The sequence below is a fragment of the Seriola dumerili genome, unplaced genomic scaffold (assembly GCF_002260705.1).
Source record: "Seriola dumerili isolate Sdu_G_001 unplaced genomic scaffold, Sdu_1.0 BDQW01001601.1, whole genome shotgun sequence".
Classification (NCBI taxonomy): Eukaryota; Metazoa; Chordata; class Actinopteri; order Carangiformes; family Carangidae; genus Seriola; species Seriola dumerili.
In genome coordinates, this window is record NW_019175856.1 from 312,266 (window position 1) to 335,293 (window position 23,028).

Sequence of the window (23,028 nt, forward strand, 5' to 3'; positions counted from 1 at the left end):
AGTATTAAACTGTAATTACCACAGCAGATTGCTGACTAACATATTTTAATGATGATCAATCATTTGCTTGAAAAATTTTTGCACCTTCTGTCTGTCTGTCTGTCTGTCTATTTGTTTTCATTTGCCTGTAATGACGCCCCTTGATTTTGCCGTACATGTTCCTGTGTATAGTTGGTCTGCACTGAGGGTATTTATGCAAAGCATAGGCTACATGTGCTAATTAACTTTTAGCTTAGCTTTTCAAGGACCCACATTTGCATACTGTCCAAGACACAAAACGCTGAATAGTGCATGCGCCACCTTCTACAAGTCGCTCAAACCTCATTATGTCTTACGGTCACAACTTCTTGGCTTGTCAGTTTGCCAACTGTCCAGCTGTAAGAAAGAAGTAAGGGTGGTTTTTCGTAACATTAAATACACAGTGCACACACGTTTGGTAAGATGTCACATATACAGAAAGTGTGGTTTTAACCGTATAGAGCTTTTCTAAACAAAGCATGTAATCGTAACTGCGTGCATGTGTCAGAGCTGTGAACAGACTTGCTGCAATCAGAATAGGACGAGGAACCAGTTTGTCTTGTGGGACCATGACATTACAGCGATCACTCCAACCAACACCCACCTCAGTTATGCTCTATTATCTAAGGTGTGACCTGTTCTCCAAACAACACACAGCAAATACCGTACATTTGTTCTGCTTTGATTTTCTTGGCTGTGTGACTTCGTGGGAGGGTGCACCAGGATCATCACTGTCAGACGTCTTCACACAGTGAGGGATGTGTAATTATAAATATATCTCACAGGGCTGCGTTTTATACATTCTTGTCTGTATAGTGTTGTTGCTGTTCTTGCTGTTTCACTTACTTCTTCTGACACCTTTTATCTGCGCTCATGGAGACTTAGCAAAGCAGACAGATTGATATTTCCCAGTAGTCCAGCAATCACAACTGTTCTTATTGATTCACAATAATACAAATTTACAAAATTATTTAATGAATCTAGCTGGTTCATCAGTTGGTGGCGCCTCAGGGTGATTTTTTTTCGACAATCTGTTGCCACTCAGCTGCGCTTCTCGCCATCTCAACGTATTTCATGTTATTCAGTTCTGAAGTAGGTCCGTGTTCTTGAAATTACTGAAATGATCACGAATGTGAACTCAAGAGATGTGCTGCTACTGCACATAAATCAGGGTTTCCTATGCCAACACTGAACACCAGCCAGAGGGCAAACATGTTATCATGCAACATGTACTCCAGCTTTGCTTCACTATATAAAACCTTGTGACAGCAAAGAGAATAGGGTATGGGTTTTATTATGAAATAGCAGCAGGAAGTCTGAAATGAGTCTGGCAGAGAGTATGAGTAGGTGAAGGAGGTTTTAATTGGCATTAGAAGCTGTTGAGACCTACGTTTGAATATTCAAACTAATTTTCTGCCGGTAATCGGTTTATACAAATCAGTTTGAAGGTGGAAAGATGAAGGTTGTTATTGTACAATGGGCGCGCATCAGAGGTCCATCTCAATGATTTAAAGTTTTTTTTGGGGAGGTGGGGGTTTCTGTGCCTTGCTGAGTCTATAAAAGAAGAATAGGTCAAGACTGTCTTATACAAACTTTGGAAAGAGGCTAATGGACAACTTCGGATATTCTCAGACTTGTCTTAGAGGAATAAACAACAGGAAAATGTCTGAAAATGTGTATATTTCTGCATATTCTCTGTAAACTGTTTGCATGTAGAGAGAATGTGGAAATGGAGTTACTCTTGTGTTGAAAACAAAGAAGTCGTCATTTAATTTCAGTTTTTGTCCCTTCTGATCTCTTCTTTTATTCTTCTCTCCTATACTTCCTCTTTTTCATAACCCTAATTCTCTAGTTCCTCACCAGTTATCCACTGTGCTTTTTTGGTGATGTTTTCAGGAAGGAGAGGAGAGAGTAATATGACAATGAGGGTCTGTCGTGTGCATAAGTGAATCAGTCATACTTGAATGCAAAATAATTACTGTTATCACACAGAGATTAAAGATGCACTTGCCAGAGTGCTTAATGGAGGTTTTAGTCTTTCAACCTCTCATCTCTCCCTGTCTGTGCAGCTTGCTCTCTCTCTCTCGTTTGCCTTGATAACTGTTTTCTTATAGATAACAGTGGATTGTGCGCTCGCATATCCTTGTTTGCGTGTGAATGCATGTGCGGGAGGAATGATGCTTACACTACTCTCTTCCCCTTTGATGTCAGCCGGTCAGCGTGTGACTTAAGTCAAGCTGAACATGATCCTTAAGTGCTGTCATTCTGATTTGAACCGACCTTTGAACTCGTGTCTTCTCAGGTACTGAAGCCTGCCTGCTCTGACACCGCGACTCCACACAGACCGACGGGCTGATAGACACCGAGGAAGAAGCGGGCAGATAAACAGATAGGAGGACAGAGGGAGGTGAGTGAAATGAATAACGCAATCCATTCTTATCTCTGTGTCCCATATATCTCTGCTCGCTATATACCCCCCCCCCCCCCCCCCCCCGTCTCTTCTCTGTATGCGAAGAGCCACTACTGGGCTCTGTGGCTCCTTGTTTACGGTGCTGCCCAATCAGCCAGAAAGCAAGTGAAGACCGGCAGCGGAGAGGTTGGTTCACACCCCTGCTGAGCACCACAACTGAGTGTGTTTGTCTGTGAGCATGCATGTGTATGTGCCATCACACAATCAGAGGTCCTTTTTTTTAATTTTTTTTATTTTTTTTCCTTTGGCCAACAATTTGATGTCTTAATGTCAAGAGCCATGATGAGACATGTGTTGCGGGTACATATCGGGGCATCAAGAATGCCAGCACAGATCTGCCTTCTTTTTCCCCTCCAGATGAAAACTACCATCAAATTACACATGTTGACACAAGCCTGATGGGGGCCAAGAGGAGAAATCACATTTAATTTTTGTCTAGCTGTATCTAAGTCTGTCTCTCATTGTTTATACATATATATCTCAAGCTGCAACTAATACCCACAGCCTGTTAGCTCACCTATTACCCATCTATGTATCTGACTAAACAAAAGCCCCATGTACATCTTGCGGTCTAGTCTACTGTATTACAGCTGCACACTGAAGGATGCTTTCGGGTTAGACACTTTTTTTTTTTTGATCACAGTCTGTAAGGGGCTGTGGTCCTAGTGGTAGCTGAGTTCACCCGCTGCTTTGGTGAACGGCCTGCTTATGTATGTAAAGTAGCTTTTATGCAATTCACCCAGCGGCCTTCCCCACTATCATCTCAGCGGGACTGTTTTGGGGTCTGCCTGTGTGTGTTTATGTGTAAATAATTGATCGCTGTAGAGGTTTTAGTGGATCGCTGGTGAGACCGAACCAGGCAAGAAAAAGCTGCTCCACCGCTCTGCTCGACAGTGTGCGTAACATAACTATACCATGTCTGCTGCTGCTCTGTGGCTTCTTTATGTTGTGGTGGGTGGCTTGTTGGTGTTGAGCCAAAAATGTCTTGTTTCCATGTTTTCCAGACAAAACAAGCAAATAAAGCAAGTTATCTCTGGTAAACTTGTCTAGCATGTTAAAATATAAATGATTAATAGATTACACACAAAAACATATATATATATATACATATATATATAATAGTAGGACAACAGGGTTTTCTGGTTAGTTCACATAAATTAAACCTTGTGGTGTCTCTCCAACAAGAAATATTTTCACTTTCACACAGAACCACATGCTTTCACACTCACAGAAACAGACAGTTTGTGTGTGGGTGTGTGTGTATGTGTGTGCAAATTTATGTACACACACACACACACACACACACACACACACACACACACACACACACACACACACACACACACTGTGAAATGATGATCCAGTGGGTTCTCATGTCCATCCTATCACTCAGCCCTTCTTTTTCCCATCTCCCCTTCTTTCTTTTTTTCACACTTTTCTCATCCGCTGTCTCCTCTTCCTCCTCTCTCATTTCTTTTTCTGTTTTCCCCGCTTATTCCTTTATCTAACTTGGCCTTCTATCACTAAAAGTCTTTATTTTGTTCTTATTCTTGCTTTGTCCTCCCTCTGTGTCATTCCTTCTCTCCTTTCTTGCCCCTTAGCCGCAGTGTCCTTGAGAAAGCAGTGACTTTGCCGGCGAGCGCAGCAGAGCGCATCTCTCTCTCTCTCTCTCTCTCTCTCTCTCTCTCTCTCTCTCTCTCTCTCTCTTTCACACACACACACTTTTTCTCTTGCGCACACACACATACACACACACACTCGCTGACACTCAGTCAACCCGCCTAACCCACACACACACGCACGCACGCACACACACATAGTACATCCATAGCAACACTGTCAAGCAGAACCAGCCCTTACAAGTCTCCTCCTTTAGTCCCTATAAATAATTCATCACCAGTAACACTGGCTGTACTTTATGCAAATATTGACAAACCTATCGCAGAGAAAAATTGAGACTGTCGTTTCCTGTGTTGAGCACAATTTTTGCCTACTTACTGTTTTCACAAACATATAGTACATTATCAACAAACTGTGGATTCAAGCAGAATATCTCAGTCATCACACAGCAAGAGCGTTCCCCCAAATCAGACCCCACACAGACATAAAAGATGACATTGTCACCATAAAAAAGTCATTCAAAATTTTGATTAAATTCACTCCAATTCTCTCTTAAGACTATAAAAAACAGGATTTAATGCACAAGTTACAATTACTCCTCCTGAATGTTTGTTACCAACTTCAGACAAATTGCCCTGAGGTGATACTGTAGTTAGCCTGCCAGCATGGAAACATGATCCCCCTCGTGCCCTCATCCTCATTAAAGGTGCCCTCGGCCAATCTTGGATCATGACAGCCTATTGTCACAGTTTTCCGTAGCTTTTGAAATATAGATGGACTCTGATTGTCTGGTGGTAAGATGAGATGTTATAGTCTCTGGATGCCGTTTGTTCTCATTGGTCTCTGTTTTCCATTAGAGTTCATAGAGTGCGTACTGGGTCACTGCTTTTTCCTGCTGCCTTACGTGTTTCTTGTTGGAGATCAAATATCTTGTGGTTAGTTAGCCGCAGTGCTATATATGGCAGCTGTGTTGCTGTAATTGCATCCTGTATGTTTATCTTTGATGACAATCAGATTTGAATTATACACCACACTGATGTGTTGTTATGTTGTAATCCTTCATTTCTATTGTAAGTGCTGTTTTATCATTCATCATCAACATCCATATATCTACTGTATATTTACACACCCCATGACATTATCCTAATGCTGCTGTTATTTCTCTCTCTCTCTCTCTCTCTCTCTCTCTCTCTCTCTCTCTCTCTCTCTCTCTCTCTCTGTCTCTCTGTGTGTATCTCTCTCACTTATGTTTGTCACACGTTCAGCTGAAAATGCTTCCGTAGCCATGGAGACCAATCCCACAGGGAAAAGTTGAGGCTGAATCTCTTTCTCACTCTCGTTTCCCTCCTTTGTCTCATGCCTGGTTGCAATCTAATGCCCCCCCCCACACACACACACACACACACACACACACACACACACACTAACAGGCACATCAGAATCTAAAAGCAGGGGAGATGTAGTTGTTGTTTTGGTTCTTTTGTGTTCAGTTAAGTGCCGATGTAAAAGAAGTGACCTAATTACAGAGAAACACTGAGCCTATGGACAGGGCTGAGGATGAATCTCTCTCTTGCTTGTTAGTGATCATGACTGTGGCAGTTGGACCTTTGGCCATTAAATACTTTCACAAAAGAGGCTGGTGGAGACAGACTACTGAAAAAGATGATGTGGGGGGAAGGCAGAATCATTTCAGAGGAAGTTGCAGCTTAAAAAAAGGGCCATGCCCTGATAAACACTGCGGTGTCAGACAGCAGCCTACAGAGTCAGTCAGTTGTCTAACTCTACTTTCAGTGTGTATGTGGTGTATTTAGGTTTCTGTCCTCCAAAGAAGAACGACAGTCATTTCAGCAAGTGCCACAAAACAACATATGTTTGCCTTAGTAATTATGACAGGAACAAAGGAGGAAGTCAAGTGACGTTGTTATAGAGTGACAAAGTCCATGTTGGGAGGAGTTTGGAATGGATGGACGAATGAAAACATTAGACTTTTAACATAAGATGCCAGCAGGGGTTACATTGGGCTGGAGCCCTCCGGAGCTGAGGTGTCTCCTTCAACATCATATCATCATATCACATGTATATATCCTAGTAAACGTAATAGCATATGGGATGAGTAATTCTCTAGACTACAAAGGGGGACATTTGAGGTGATTTCTTAACTCAAACAAGCTCCATGCCAAGTCTTGTTGGTTTCTGGGTATATACAGTATACTTCTGTTTGTGTGCTTTTTGATGAGTTAATTTGAGTTTGTCTGGTAGATAGAGCTTCCTCTTTGAAGAAAAGTATAATATAGGAATATTATAGGAAATTAAATCTCAGGTTTAAAATAAGTGGAACTTTCCTTTAATCTTTAAATCTTAATCTGTGCTTTTAATGGAGATGGCCTACGGGAAGACACTGGAAATGTAAAAGTGCAGGGAATTCAATTTTGTGAATTCATAAGAAATAATTGGTAATTATTAATGACAAGTCCTGCCCCTTTGGCTAGGTGAAGTTTGTTTCAGAATTAATGTAAAGCATTTTGTTATAAAGTGTGAAAAGGACAACTGTAATGAAACCTCCGTCTCTCAGGCTTCTTCTCTTCCTTCATTACTTCTCTTCATCTGTTCTTCCTGTTTCTACCTCCGTCTTTCACCCGCCTGTCTTCCCTTCCCTTCCTTCCTGTCCCCACCTTTCCCCCTTCATCCATTTTTGTCCTTTGTAGTTTCCCATTGTCTTCACCGGTTTATATTCCTCCCTCCCTCGCTTCAACAATGCACGTCTTACCTCATGGCTCCATTATTCTCCTCTACATCAGTGGCAATCCATCATTCCTCATCTCTTCTTCATCTTCATGCACTTATGTCCTTCTCGTCCCCACATTCTGTAAACCTTTTCTATCTCCCCATTCTGTTCATTTCTACCTGTTCCTTCTCTCATCCCCTTGTGTCTAACCTATCTTTCCTCTCCTCTCCTCTCCTCTCCTCTCCTCTCCTCTCCTCTCTTTCTCTCTCTCGGCCCCTCCTGCACCTCCCCTGAGTCAGAAAGACGGACAGGAAGGAAGTGTGTAATGAAACAGCCATATCAAGCACACTGCCCAAATTGACCTGGGATGAATGGAGTCACTGATCAGCTCCTGCTAAAGCACTGTAGATGAAGAAGCAGGGGGTGGGACAGAAGATGGAGCTGGAGCTGGAGACATATTTCGTATGAAACATAGTTATTTCCTCAATCACAGTGCACAATACACAACAGTATATGTGTGTTCTCTTGAGATCGCATATACAGTAAAACTATTATTCTGTTGTACGTGAGCTCTATTTGAAACAATAGATGATAAATAACTCAATTTCCTGCTGTATTTTGCCTAAACTCAAAAGTTGGCAAAGTCTGTGAATTCGGTCATTTCAGCTGAAGAGGGGGACATGATCTGCATTCAAGAGATTTTGTCTGCTGTTTGAACAGAGAACAGAGAGGCAGACAGACGAGGCGAAAGCTCCAGAGTGTAAATTAGAAAAACACTGACAAAATAAGGGAAGAGACAGGATGACAGGACACACCCTCCCCTGTTGCTGAAGTTGTTCTATGTTTATTTATGCGCAAAATGTAACATTATAGCATTTTGAGTCCATTCTGTGAAATTAATCTCTTAAAAGTACTTCATCCTTCGATGTAATTTGACATTCATAATGTATCTCGCTAATCTGCTCATCTGGCGTCACCCATCATACTGCTGCCTTTATTAATGAAAATTGACAGAGAGAGAGACACATCACCGGGATACCAAGTGGTACTACGCATGTGCGCGTGCCTTTTTATATTGTAGAGTAGAAGCCCATTAGGGAATTAGTTCACATCTGGACAACCCCAGCTGGCCTCATGCTGTCACAACTCATAACATGTTTCATAATTGGGAGGGTTCCAACAATATTACATTGACAACAACCTCTGAGAGACCCCCTTTGACCTCACCCTGACCTCTAGGAATAAAACATTTTTTTTGATTTCATGTGTTGTGATGACATAATATCACATTGCTAATAACCATACGAGGAGAGATTGATGCTCAAACACAGGTTTCCAGCAAACCAGGCTTATTATTTTCCCGCTCCTTTAGTGGGATGCATTTACATATACTGGCCCTTGATACAGATTGACCAAACCTGAGGTTAAAATCTTGATTCTATACATCCAGTTTCCTTTTCTTTGTCTCTCCTTTCCACCTGTCTTCCTTTGTCCCTCCTTAACACCCTTACTTTATCTCTACCTAAGAGAACCAGTAATTAACCCCACTTCGTACTGGACTCTACTTTTTATGCTCCATATAGATCTATTTACCTTTTGATTAGCCCTTAGATTTATTAGTGATGTAAGGAGCACAGTAACTGAACCAATATGAATTTCATACTTGTTGATAATTTGATAATTGCGCATGCTGTGCCGTAGTAATATTCCATGCTCTCTATTTATTTGTTTGTGTCTGCATTTATTTATATAGACTGAATAGTTTCATTAGAATTCAGCAATGCATCTATGTAAATGTATGTTGATAACCTGTTACATATGCACAAACCTGCTCGGACACGTGCACGCAACCACACACACAAAAAGGTGGGGGTGTGAAAGCCTTGTGTGTTGGCAAACTTGAGCTCAGCAGTGAAGAGCCTTTTTAAGCAGGATTAAGACTCTAAGTGTCACTGGAACAGACAAGTAGGCCAAAGACCACTAGGATATCACTTACACTGCAACAATTAGCATCAGTGTGTGTGTGTGTGTGTGTGTGTGTGTTGTGTGGTTGTGCTGTGCTGTACTGGTGTGTGGTTTTGGGTACTGGGTGTTGTGTCTGGGTGTGTGTGTGTGTGCATGCGTGCTGTAGTATGTAAAATAGGTTCAAGGAAGTGTGTGGGGTAGATTATTTGTGGAAAAACAGAGGAGGAAAGCAGCAAGGCGCACACACACTGTACGCACATTCACAAGTCTCCTCACAGACTATGGACTGTGGAGCCTCGGCAGAGCCCTGGCAGGACCATCTGTTCCTGCTGAAATCAGCACAGCAGGAGACTACCAGCGCACACGCGAACACACACACACACAGACACACACAGTTGCAGCATGCTGGCATAGTGATAGTCTATTTATTCCCCACACTGACGCAGGAGAGTACTCAACTGTGTGTGTGTATTGCAGAGAAGTTTTCAGTTAAAAGTAAGGTAACCCGTGGAGATCGAAGGTATAGATAGATAGATAGATAGATAGATAGATGCATGCACACACTATCAAATACATCCATTCATCTATCCTTGTTAGCCTGTGACCCCAAGTCTCTCCAGTTTAGCCCACCATCAGCAGAAACTGCACACATACACAGCTTTCTCCATTTTAATAATCGACCGAGGGGAGTTACGCTCCCCTGTCAATGTTATCTATCTCCCTCCTAGAAGCAACATCAGCGTTTTCTCTGCTTTCCGCCATCTCATCAATGCTGTGTGCCCTGACCTCCACTGGCCTGCACCTGGACCCAGTCAAGACACAACTACAGTGTGGTGGTTTAAAACATATGCAGAGTTACAGAGTCTCTTTCTTAAAGGCTAGCTTCCATTAGAGTTTCATTTTCATTTAAGGTTATATTTGATGACAGGATCACAGGAAAGCCTGTGCCGACAAATACAGAGACAGAAGTGAAAATGGTAACTAAAGGGCGCTCATCATTCACAGAAATCAATTGAGTTCAACAAAAATTGATCTAACCTTGTCGTTCTGTTAATATAGATTAAAATGCCCATTTCGATCAATAACCCAAAGCATGATCATTTATCGTAATTTTTCCAAGCTTGTTGTCCACCCCATCAGTTCGCATACTGTATGGTGTGTATATATGGTGTGCTTGGCAATTGTTATTATTGTAGGCATTACCAACCCACTTTTTGATTGTAGGTCCTCAATAGAAACAAAGATGTAATGAAAGGTATTACACATTGGACTGTTGGACCCTGTTATAACCCCGATGTTTTTTGTTACAAGCATACAAGTGTGTCATCCGAGCATTTATAAAAAAGTGAAAGGGTATATATACCCTTTACAAAAGGATATAAGGACAATTTACAAGGACTGAAAAACCTACAACCCAACTATAAACAAAAAGTAGTAAACTATGTCTGTAAAAGACATTATAGTCAGTACAGCAGAATATCACCCACACCACAACAGACACAATATCGATATAACCACAAAAGTTGCTTCACTCAGGAATGAGAAATTTATCCTCCTTATGAGTTTGAAAAACAGACCCCATATTTTCCCATATTTATTGGAGGACAATCAGGCCCAAGGGCTCCTGAATCATTTCACAAGTAGGGGGGGCCAAAACTGTGTGCTGCCCATATTGAGCAATAAATCCATTGCTTTATTTTTTTTTAGTATATGGAGTTTTATGCATGTCTCTCTGCTGAGCTCACACACTTCTAGCTGCTGCAGAGACCACGACACGTGGCTCACAGGCAACCCGGGGAAGGCGCTTCTTTTGCCAGCTTGCTGCCTGCATCTGCAGGACGGCGCCAGCAGCTGGCCATAAGATCGTGAATTTGATAGGCAACGCGGTGCTGCACAGGGCTCCAGATACTCGGCTGAACATGAGAGAGGTGCAGAGATGGTTTTAGGTTTTCTCCAAGCCTGCGCTTGAGCATGCAATAAATTACAGTGTCTTCAAACTATATAACATCACCGCCCGCAGCTTGCAGACACAGATGAATTATGTTATCAGAAGGCTAAAGCAACAAGTCATGCTTTTATTCCCTGTTGGCCGCACCATTTTAAAGCTACTGTTGATTTCATATCACCCAGATTTCAGTCAAAATCTTTTAAAATGTGGGATTTACACCTTAATTTCAGAATGAGTAACTGGCATGTGAAGACTTTCGTGAAACCACACACATGTCTTATGTGTATTCTTTTCTTTTGGCAGGAGGGAGGCTCGTCTGTAAATGTGCCTAAACCTGCCATAATCCCAAATATCCTTCATGTACAACAATCTGTCTTCTGTCAAACACAGCACTGTCTCATTGTTGTGAACTGTACACCTGAGTCATTACCCTGCACAGTGCCACTGACAGAGTTTCAAAACAAAGGTACTGATGTGAAGCAGACAGACTGAAAGATTTTCTCATGCTCATGTTGTCTCTGACGGTGAACTGTGTCACAGAGCCTTTGGTCTGTCAGTCCCTCCCTTTTCCCTGCAAGTTAAACATTATCAGGCGCATCTTGCTGCTGCTGTGGTTGCTGCTCTTTGATTGGATTTAAATTTAAATATTCTTCCTGTTTTATGTTTTCCTGCTTTATTTTAGAGTGGACAGGAATGATTGAAATGGTGATACAGTGATCCATGACTTAAAAAGGATTTGGGACAGGGGCATAAAGTGGGGTTGGGGGGATACAGTGGCCCCTTGGCCCCCTACTTCCGGTAGTGAAAAAAGTATAGTACCACTTTACAGTGAATAAAACCACATCTCTTACCAAAATAGATTTGTGTATACATTCTGAAATCTCAATCAATCAATTTTCTCTGGTAAAGTGGTATGCATTGAACATAGAAGTAGTAGAAGAATATTTATTTTAACAGAATTTACTTGTACCACAAAAGATAGATTGCATTCACAGTCTTCTCAGATTCAGGTCAATAAGGGCAAAATTGGCCTTGTAAAACTCTTCATATATAAATCTATGCTGGACAATTTTAAAGTAGGTTATTAGGAAATAACTCACTTCAGTTTAAATTCAATTTATATCGAGACATTTGACCAAATGTTTGAAGAATGGTAAGGGGAGCAGCGGGGACAGAGACTGCAGATTGGAAATGCACAACAGAAGGTCATCTGCATAAAGGGAGACCTTCAGCCCCCGACCTTATAACCGTAATATAGGAGTTAGAGCGAAGCACTATTGAAAGGGTTTCAATGGTGATTGCTCATAATAATAATCTCGAAGGACAATGAAGTTATGAAGTTGAGATATACGTTGCACCAACTCAGTTTATCTTTTTGATGTTCAAATCAGGTGTTTTGTTTTAAATCACATCAATTTGCTGTGAAACAAAGTAAACAAAATCCTCATTTGAAAGTAAGCGTGTATTAAGGCGCCACAGTGCACAAAAGTACTAGTGAAGTTCTTAAAATAGATATCCATCGAAATGTGGAAAACATCAATACAGATAAAAATACAATGAAAATTGGGAAAATAATAAATATTCCCTTCAGGAGGGTTAAAGAAGCGCCAGGCATCAGAGACAGCAAACTCCTTCATGAAGGCCTGGATTACCTTGGCAGACTTCGAAGGCATACAAACATTGGAAGAAGAGCGATCCAACTGAGGATTAAGCCTGCAGTCAAAGTCTCCTACTAATATTAGTGTGAAGACATATCAGGGAGTGTTAAGAAAAGACGTTTAGAAAAAAGGCATCATCGTCACAATTGGGAACATATACGTTTGCAAAACCACATGAGTATTATGAATCTGGTTAATAACTATAATTAATCTGCCATTAGTATCAAAAATAATATTTGGATGTACAAAGGGAGTAGATTTATGCAGCAGTATAACCACACCTCTTCATTTGCCCAGAAATGAGGAATGGTCAGTCTGACCTACCTATCCCTTGTAAATAATCTGAGGCTGTAAGATGAGTCTGTTGTAAAAAAGATTATATGGGCACCCAGGTGGTAGATTTGATGTAAACTGGTGAATTTAATGTCTCTCCCAATAGAAAATGCTGTTAGGTTGGATCATAGTAACGAATTAGGAGTGCAATATAAGAACCAGAGTGAGAGCATCAGCACTCAAAACAGACAGTTTCTGGAAGTTTCTTCCATCTCCACACAGGAGCTCTGTAGCTCAGCCAGAGTGACCATTAGGTTCTTGGTCACGTCCCGTACCAAGGCCTTTCTCACATGATTACTCTTAGTTTGGCCAGGCAGCGAGTTCTAGTCAAGTCTAGTCCTGATTGTTCCAAACTTTTTCCATAGAATAATTATTGAGGTCACTGTGCACTTGGGAAACTTTAGTGCAGCAGAATTTTTTATGTAGCCTTCCCCAGATCTGTTCCTCAACACAATCCTGTCTCTGAGCTGTGCAGGCAGTTTCTTCCTCCTCATGGCTTGGTGTTTGCTCTGATATGCATTGTCAGCTGTGAGACTTTATATAGACAGGTGTGTGCCTCCCCAAGTCATGTCCAATCAGTTGAATTTACACAATATATAATACCACAGATGGACTGAAGGTATAGAAACATCTCAAAAATGATCAAGAGAAATGGGAGGCACCTGAGCTAAATTTCAAGTGTCATAGCAAGCTACACAAATTTGCTGCATCAAACAGTCAACATCTTTATTAAGGAGTGGCACATGCAATGCTATAATTTTTGTAACTGGACATAAATATACTCATTTAAGCATCAAAGATGCATTTACGTAGTCAACTATAGCATCATCACCTTGCAAGTGTAGACCACCCACCATGTCGCAGTGACACATGCAGTGAATGGGAAATGTAGTCCTTGTAGAACCCTGTTATTGTGACAGATGTGGATCTGTGGTGTTCAGTCACCACACCAGCAGGACAATAGATAGAGGATTAACAATACAAGCACCAACATATGTTGTGCAGGAAAACAATTTGGTAATCCAAATGGCTTTCAATGGTAAGAAGGCAGTCATAGCAGAAAGGTGTTTGCACTATTTTGGATTTTTTCCAAATTTCAGTAAATACGATAAAATCATGAAGGGACTATGTTCACATATAATCTCAAAAGAAACAATAAACAAACACAAACAAATTAGAATGACAAACAAAATTGAATGCGACAGAAAAAGTCTAATGTAATACCAGAAAGACTGAGACTGAGAGACAGGAAGTTATTAACAGCAGGAAAACATCAGAGGTAAGAGAGCTAAGATAAATTGGAACAGACCAGCTGCATAAGTTAAGGTCAGGGGGGAAATCAGTGTGGTAATCAGTAGGAGAAATAATTGCTTTTGTGCATATGTGTTCAGTAGAATCTGGATACTGAGGAGTCATCTTCACTTATTCATGAAACAGAGCAGTCCGTCTGTATTTGACATTTCTCTTCAGAATATGTGGTCATTAAAATTGGATTCAAATGATCAATAAATGAAACACTTATCAATAAAGGTCTGCTACTACATAAAACAAAAAACAAAACAACACAGGATAGTATTGAGAATTATACCAACTATAATGTAAACATGTATTGAATGTATGTATATTTAAGCAGTGCTGTCAATCATCCATAGAAAATAATAGTTGATTCTGAAATAAGCCAGAATGTTAATGCATTGAAAAATATTTTCACTAATATTTATTAATAATTAAATGCAGTGTTTTCCTGCAAATTGGTTCATTGTATGTCCAAATGTCATATTTGCAATTTGTAGAATATGAACTGATTTTAATTAATACATTTTTATGGCTGTCAAAGGTTCAAATTTTAACCTCAAGAGAAAGAAAAAATGACTGATGTGTGTAGAAAAGATACAAACTCCACAGGCCGCACATGAACATTTCATTAGAGCACAATCAGAGGTGTAAGTAGTTCTCTGATTCTTTTAATTTTCTCTTCTATTAGTGTCTAAATTGCATTCACCTTGACTCCCAGGTGTAAAACAGTTCCTGATTAAATGGCTGTAATGAAAACCAAGAGAGAACAACCAGCTTGTTCTGACAACTGGAATCGAGATCCAGTTTAAAGTGAATGTGTAATGCTTTAATGGGCCTATTCCTGGCAGTGTTTTCAGGTTGCAATCAGCAATTGTCCTCCTGGTTGTATCACCAGTTAAGAACTCTCTGTGCCAAGTGCTAAACATTAGCATTGTTGTAGAGGAATGGACACATAAAACAAAAGAAAAATGTGCAGGGAGGAGCCAATTGAAAGAGAAAAAAAAGAGAAAGAGACAGAGATGCAGAGGGAGAGCGCAAAGTCAGCTACAAATGAGTATAAATTCGCTGCAATGCATACATACACCTCTTTAAGCTGAGAGAGAGAGATGCAACAAAGAAGTGACAAGAAATGAAGACAGACAGCAGCACACGGCTGCACCATTACAGACATGCAGTACATGCCTGACACCGTTTCCCTGGTGTCCTTTGTTCTAATATCTGTTCAGCACATGTCTAACCTGCTGCATAGTCCTGCATTAATGAGACATAATGCAGGTAATATATCCAGCATGCGACTTCATCCTGATTCTATCTCGGCTGTATCGGCTGTATGTTGAAAAAGGAGTGCATGAACGCTGATAACCTTTGATTAGTTATGGTGGCACTTTTCTGTGCTTGATGTATTAGTGCAGAGGAAACTTAAGTATCTATTGGCAGGAAGAAAAATGTTTTCATTTGCAAAACACAATAGTTTTTTTTTTACTTTGTTTTTTTTTTAGCATTTATAGTCTCAAGATCTGTAAGACAGTTTAGAAACTAGCTTCTTTCTCTTCCTTTACATTATTGTTAAAGGGGGCTCTCTATAGCGTTGTTTGCTTGCTTCATTGCTTCCTAAAATCTCATCAGTCGGAGGTTGTTCAACGCCTGTTTTCCACAATACAATCAAGGTAGATCTCACCAATACAGATACAGACGCAGTGGAAACCACTTACAGTGATCATGTCTGTCCAGGTGAAATTGATCACTATAAGATGATTATTATAACCAGATATTTATTCTTTTTCTTTATTTCTCGGTTTTGCAGACTGCCATCAATTTGACATATATATTTATTAGTAATATATAAAGAAATGAAATGGCTTAGTCTGAATGGTCAGGGTGAAAGCATTACTACTTTCCACTCACGTAACACACCTGCTGCTGTGAGAGAGCGGGGACGATAATTACGCTCTGTAAAAGTCCCAAAACGATACGGGAGGGCAGAATAACTCACTGAGCCACTGTGGTGAAGATATCACTTGGCGCATGAGTGCGTGCACACACACACACACACTGGCAGACACATACAGTGAAGTTATGTTGGAGGAGCAGGCAGATCATTACACACTGTGACAGTCCTAAAATACAAATAAATTAGAAGAGAGCCTGAGCATATGACAGCTTGCTGTAGTACAGGCTACAGCAGTTTTACATTTTTTTCCATATGTTGTTATGTATGGAAAGACCTAAAATGAACACTGTAATCAGACTACTTGATTACTATAGGTGACTTATTTAAACAGCATTTGTATAGGGATGATTCTGTCCCAAGCTTTTTGATCCATATAATCAGCCGATCACTCTTATTGTGAGAGGGCAAAAGTTTTTTTTTTTTTTTTTTTTTAAATGATGAACTTCCAGATGCTACTTAGTGAGTAAGCCAGCGGTTTATCGGGTCATGTCTCTCAAAACTACAGGCAGTGAAATACAGGCTCTTCCTTTGGCTGCGCAGCAGAGCCACTCGACCAACCCCTGTATCTTTTTCAGATCTTGATAAATGGTCTCTCCACATAGATACCAAATGGCACAAGGACAGGAGGGTCAGAGCGTCCAGCCTTTGCCTCTGGCCCTGATACCTTAAGGAGGGCAGTGTATCTTACCAAAAGGTTCCCTTTGAAGTGTCTCTTCCCCCTAGTTTGTCTCTTTTCTGACTTAAAAATCCAGCTCCTGGTATTGTAGCTGTTTTTACACTCTAGTTATACTGTTACTGTCTTTTCTTCTTCTTTTTCTTCCTCTCATGTCTTCTCATCAGAATGAGTTATGCTCATAGTTTGTCTGAATGCATTCTGTGTTTGTTGTGCTTGTAATAGCTGTTAATTTGCCTTGATGAAGTTAAATTGAAGTTAAATTGTCACAAAACCCCAACAGCTGGCACGTAGTCTCTGCTTTCTATGTGCAAGTAGTTGCAGCATTTTAATGTGTTGTAAAAGTCAAAGGTCACAGCTACTCACTGTCAACAAAACTGTGAGCCACTTTTTCACACATTTATCCTTGCGAAAGCAGGACGCTCACACCTGCTTCATCCAGGACAAATGATTCCAACTTGTATTTTAGTCAGCGTGTTTGCAGCCTGTTAAAGTCTAATCCTGTACAGTAAAGATGTTCTCTCGGCAGAGAGAGAAAAAAAAAAAAAGATGAAAAGGATTCCAAGAAATTAGGAAATAGAAAAAGACAGATGAGGAAATGAGATGTTGTTAGGGTGGAGGAGAGATGGGACATGAATAGCAAACGGGGAAGTTTATGAGGGAAACAGGGACATGTTGGGAAAATACATGAGACTTCAACATCTTCATCAAAATTCGAGCAGGCATTTTCATATTTTCAAGAACCAAGGCTGCTCTCTTCTATATTTCTCCCTGCAATCAAAAATGAACCTTCTCAGTCTTTCTACCTCTCTCTCTGTCCCTGCCTCCCCCTCAGTCAACTCGCTCCCTCTGTCAGACATCCCAGCCAGCTAGCACCTGTTTACACAATGCACTCTCCCTCACAACAGAGGTGGTTTAGAGAGAGGCGTACGGGAGCGTGATTCTGCATCCATTCTGTTTATTGTGCGCCACCTGGTCCTAAGAGTTTCATTATTTGGGTGTGCTGGTGTCTTGTGTGTGCCTGTTTGTCAAATTCATTAACACACACTTTTGAAGATGTTTTCCCAGATGCAAACATTGTGGCACCAATAACCCCAGGAGCCAGCCACACGCAAGTCAGTGCTAATATGACACACAGGCTGCTCACACACTCCAAACAGCCGTTCAGGTGTATAATGAATGTTTGAACATGATGGGTCAGAAATAGCGTTGGTGAGGAAAAGCATGCATAAGAGCAAAAATACCTTACCCACTCAAGCTGAAATAACTTTTCAAAAAACAAACACACACAGAGACTTCACTGCCAGAAATATCACCCATATTTATATCTGCGTATTTCTTTGTAAATACTAGCTTCATTGTGGGTCTGCTTCACTGGAGTGCGCAGTACAGACGTTTGTAAGGTTTGCTGGTTAAGAGAATGAGTGAGTATGACATCTGACAGCAGAGCAAGAGCTGGAACTAACGCACGGAGCTGCAAGAACATGACACCCATTAGGCTACCTCACGAAGGGTCCCTCAGCACCTTTTTTTTTTTTTTTAACACTAGATGAGATGTTTCCGCTCTGATCGTATTTTCTTATCTGCAAAGAATATGGTGCAGGTATACATACATATACAAATAAACAGGTTTCAGACCACAAGACTCAAGTGCCAAGTAAACTGATTAGTTGATTGACAGCAATTTGAATCACCAAGAAGTCATTTTCATGGTAATTTAAAGCAAAAAATGCAAAACATTCACTTAACTAGTGAAATATTACACATGTAAATATTTGCGGCTTTTCTCTGTTTTATTACCCATCAGGTTGAATTGAATATATTTAGCTTTTGGACTGTTGGCAGATGAAACAAGCAATTTCAAAACATCACCTTGGGCTGTGGTAAAATTGTGATGGGCATTTTTTATTTAGCTTTTCTGACATTTTATCGACTAAACCATGGATCAAAATACTCCTACTACTACATACACTACATATTAATCAATACTAAAAATAATTAGTTTGTTGCAGCTGTAAATGCGTATAAACTATACCGTACACAGACCTGGAAACATGTAATTACAAGAGAGGAACACTCAGAAACACACAGTATGTTGTTTGAGTTGAACATGCATCCACACATGTGTAGGTGGATATTAAAGCCTTTTCCAAAAAATAAAGGAAAGTAAGAGACAAAAGAAATAAAGGGGACGAGATGGCCAGCAACATGGAAGTAAAGTATGTAGATTGATGTTAGGTTATATAAAGTAAATCAGTGCTCTGTCTGGACTGTGTGTTGGAGATAATATCTTATTCTAAACTGTGGCAGTAAGATTTTTCCTGGGACGAGGCCCGAGGCTTTCTTGGTTGTAATCACACTACAGATGGTTTTTGTAGCTGAAATTCCCTAAAATAAAAAAAGATACTAATTTAGTGACAAGAAAACAATGAGGTGTTTCATTATTTATCTTTTGCCAGCAGATTTTAATTGTGTCTGTAAAGTAAACATTTTTCCTGCAGTTATTCTGGCGTCTAACCAGCCATTAATCACAGGTCCTTTGACTGGTATCCTGCTGGCAGTGTGGTTGGTGGATGAAACTGTTCACTTCCAACCGTGCTACAGTCACTAAATGTGGCAGTCAACTACATTTTAAGAAGTTCGAAAGCAGAATGATGCAGAAGTCTGATAATCTAATTACAATATTAAGCAGAAAATCAGAAGTCTTAAAGGGAATACATTGTGAAAATAAGCTCCTCCAACACTAATTAGCTCTCTCTCTCTCTCTCTCTCTCTCTCTCTCTCTCTCTCTCTCTCTCTCTCTCTGGCTTTTGTCAATCCTCTGTCTCTTCACTTTTTCTGTTCCACTGTTCATCTCATTTGATGGTTATCAGATGAGAAAGGTGTAAATTGCTGCTCAGAGCCATCTCAGCAAATTCCTCAGCTCGACTGTCTCTCCTTCATCTTTCAATCAGTTCCCATCCCTCGTTTCTTATCCTCTGCCCAATTCCTTTCATCTCCTTAGGGAAAACAGGATGTAATCACCAGCTCTTGGCGCAGGCAGGAGAAGGACACAGCACAGGTGTTTGTGTTTTTGTGTGTGTGTGTGTGTGTGTGTGTGTGTGTGTGTGTGAGTGTGTGTGTGTGTGTGTGGTGTGTTGTGGTTGTGTGTGTGTGTGTGTGTGTGTGTGTGTGTGGTGTGTGTGTGTGTGCGCGCAGCGCGCATAAACTTCTAGGACAAATATATTCAATAACTATGGGACCAAATTGAGGTGACAGTGATGGTGTCCATGCACATTCCTGTGTGTATGCGTGTTTTTGTGCCATGTGGAAATCTGCGTGTGTGTGTGTGTGTGTTTGCAACATGCTAATGTCCATGAGCCACCACCAGCATTAATGAGGCAGGTCTTCTGCCAGTTTTTCCCCTTTTCTTCTCTCCGTCTCTGGAGAAAAACACACAATCACACATTAATGGCCCACCGGGATGGTGTGACTAAGAGAGAAGAAGAAGAGTGGAGAATGGATACTGGTGGGAGGTATACAAAAAAGAGGGTGGATGCAGAGAGAAATGTAATAATTGGTCAGTGTGTGCCCAAGGAAGACAAAGCCACGGAGGGATTCATGAACAAATGGACAGATACAGTTTGTGAAAACACGGTCCCCTCAGTCGCCTGCAGTCCCAGTGGGAGACAGAAGGGCGGTCATACTGTAGGCCACATATTGTTCTCTAGATTCGGGGCTTCATTTAAGCCATGATTCAAACACTGTTCTATTTTCTTTTATTATATTTTAAACCATAATTTGCGCAGTATTTTTTCATTCTTGTATTCTTGATTTAAATTTTTTTTTTAAATGAGAAGGAAAGTGCCATAAGAGAGAAACAAAGGGAGGGAATTGGTGTTGTTGTTTATCATTGAATTGCTCTGATAACGAGAATCGAATGGGGGCTGGCACGTTGTTATTATGCTTCTTGGCAGGGTGTTTGTGTCTCGGCCTGTGTTTTTGTGCATGCACTATAATCATGTGCATACAATCCTAAGTGGCCAAGACAAGTTGGAAGAGCGCTCCCCCCACCCTCCAGTGATGAGTGTTGGCTCTAAGGTAACTGGCAAAACACGAGTGCGTAGACACGGACACTGCTGCTGCCAGGTGTGTTGAGGAGGTAATTGTCAGCAGGCAGGCCAGCGGCCAGTGGTGCAGAGAGGGATAGGGCTGGATAGAAAATGAGGAGCAGTCTCTGGTGGAGTCTGTTTGCCTGAGGGGCCAGCTCAATATCTGGCGCTGGTTGTTTATCCGATTCCCCTCTGTCCCCTTTGCACGGCTTCGTTTTCTCCTTGCTGTTCCGCTCTCTGCCCGTTATGCCCTCCCTCCTTGTCTTTCTCGCTCCTGTTCACGCTCATTTCCAGTTCTCTCTCGGTTCCGTTTTTCTCCGTTGTTTCTCGAACTACTCACGGCATCTCTCCCTCTGTCCTCTCTCCCTCCCTCTTGTTCTTGTTCTCCCTGGATCCCAGTGAGCTTTCACTGAGAGTCTGCAGCATCACCACAGTTTAATCCCCCGGCAGGTCTACTCCAGGAGAGACCAACAGTCGTGTGTGTTTATCTTCTGTGTCTCCTGACAGAATCCAGATAGAGCCCTGGATGCATGTCGTCTCAGGGTGATGAGATACTCTACACATTAGAGACTTGGTTATTTATCAGCTAGAGTGTAAATAAAGGAAAACTGCCAGTGAAAGTCCTGCAAAGTTTAACAGCAGAGAGCTGTAATCTTTTCAAATGGATTGTGCCCAATAAATATCTGTATTATTTCCGACATCAGTGCAGTACCTACCTAATCTAATTTATCAGTTTTTATTGGTTTTACAAATCAAACTCAAATCCAGTAATGAACCTCTGACACTAAAGTGTTGATTTTGGCAGCCATTTTTAGATTTATTGTAGTTTTAGTCCTGAGACCAAAAGTCGAAACTACTTTATCATTCATTATTTTTAGTCACATCCAGTAGATGAAAACATTTGTTATTTCTGTCTCGATTAAATCATCCATAAATTAGTCGATGAAACTTTGTAAACATTTGAAGTACTTTAAGTGAAGATCAAGTCTGGGCAATTTCATCTAACTTCAGCAAACTACTGTGAGGTTAGAAGCAATCACTCCTTCCTTCTGCAGCTTTATAAATGAAGTGGCTCGAAACATCATCATTTGCAACCAGGCCCCATTATTTTCATCATGCATTTAGTTTTTGTTAGTGGTTTTTTTTTTTCATTTCCAAATCTCAGTTTTATCTCTGTTGCTTCAAGGAGAACATTTCCATTGTTTTGTTTTTGTCTCATCGTCATTTCACCTTCATCATGGAAAAATTTGCGTGGATGAATATATTTTATCACAATTTTCATTAATGAAATTAACACACACACACACACACACACACACACACCTGCTTGAACGGGGCAGTCCTTGAACCTTTTGCCAAATCAGCTCCTACACTTCTACGTGAAAACACACAGACATGAACAGCTCTATAAATGTCATTGCTCTGGTTTGAGTGTGACCAAATGCGTCTGCGTACTGTCAGTGGTGAAACTTGTTGACATTTCATGTTGTGAATAGGAACATTGTGCATCATGTCGGCTCGCTCCGAACTGATAAAACTGGCCTGTGTTTTCATAGCAGCACCAGATATTTACTTTTACCGTCCAGAGCCCGAAGATGAGCTAAAGTTAGAAGTCACAAGTGACTTCAATTTACTTTTTACAAAATCACAAACTCATTACAACTTATGTATCAGTTTTCTTTCATGTGTTCTGGGTTTCTACAAAGCCTCTGCATCTTTTTTTCAGTATTACTTTACTCTCACCTCTATTTTTGTTCTTTGAAAGGAATAAATGCCAGAGAAAAACATTACTGTCACACATTGTATTGGAAGGAGCACTCTGCAGCACAAAGGTCCAGCTCTCACTAGGCGCTGCACATTGCAATTTTAAGTCCATCTCTGAGTTTTATCAGGAGAAAAACACACAATCCCTTTTCCTCTTCGTTTTTTTTCCTTCCTCCCTCTGTCTGAAGTGTGTCGCTGTGCTCGCTGTGGTAACATCCTCAACTATGTGTAATATATATATATATAATGTATACGTATATACTTTATATTTTTTTCTCTCTTGAATGTAGTGACACATGTATGTTTTTATCACCTGTAGTCTGTCAACTAGTTTGGTGTGTATGTGTGTGTGTGTGTGTGTGTGTGTGTGTGTGTGTGTGTGTGTGTGTGTGTGTGTGTGTGTGGCTGCATATGAATGGAAGAGGGTGTGTAAGCCTTAAGTGTGTAACCCAGTGTATGAAAACAAGTAGATATTTGTATTACATCCCCCTCCCTCGGACCCCTGGCAGCTCATGA

At 40.8% G+C, this 23,028-nt stretch overlaps 1 protein-coding gene across 1 annotated transcript in view; it reads left to right on the forward strand.

The window, feature by feature from the left end:
* Positions 1-23,028, forward strand: part of strbp (spermatid perinuclear RNA binding protein) — a 79,256-nt gene that overhangs the window by 26,458 nt on the left and 29,770 nt on the right. The window contains exon 3 of the mRNA XM_022768434.1: positions 2,321-2,425. The gene's annotated coding sequence lies outside the window, so the exon portion shown is untranslated. The remainder of the gene's footprint in view (positions 1-2,320; positions 2,426-23,028) is intronic.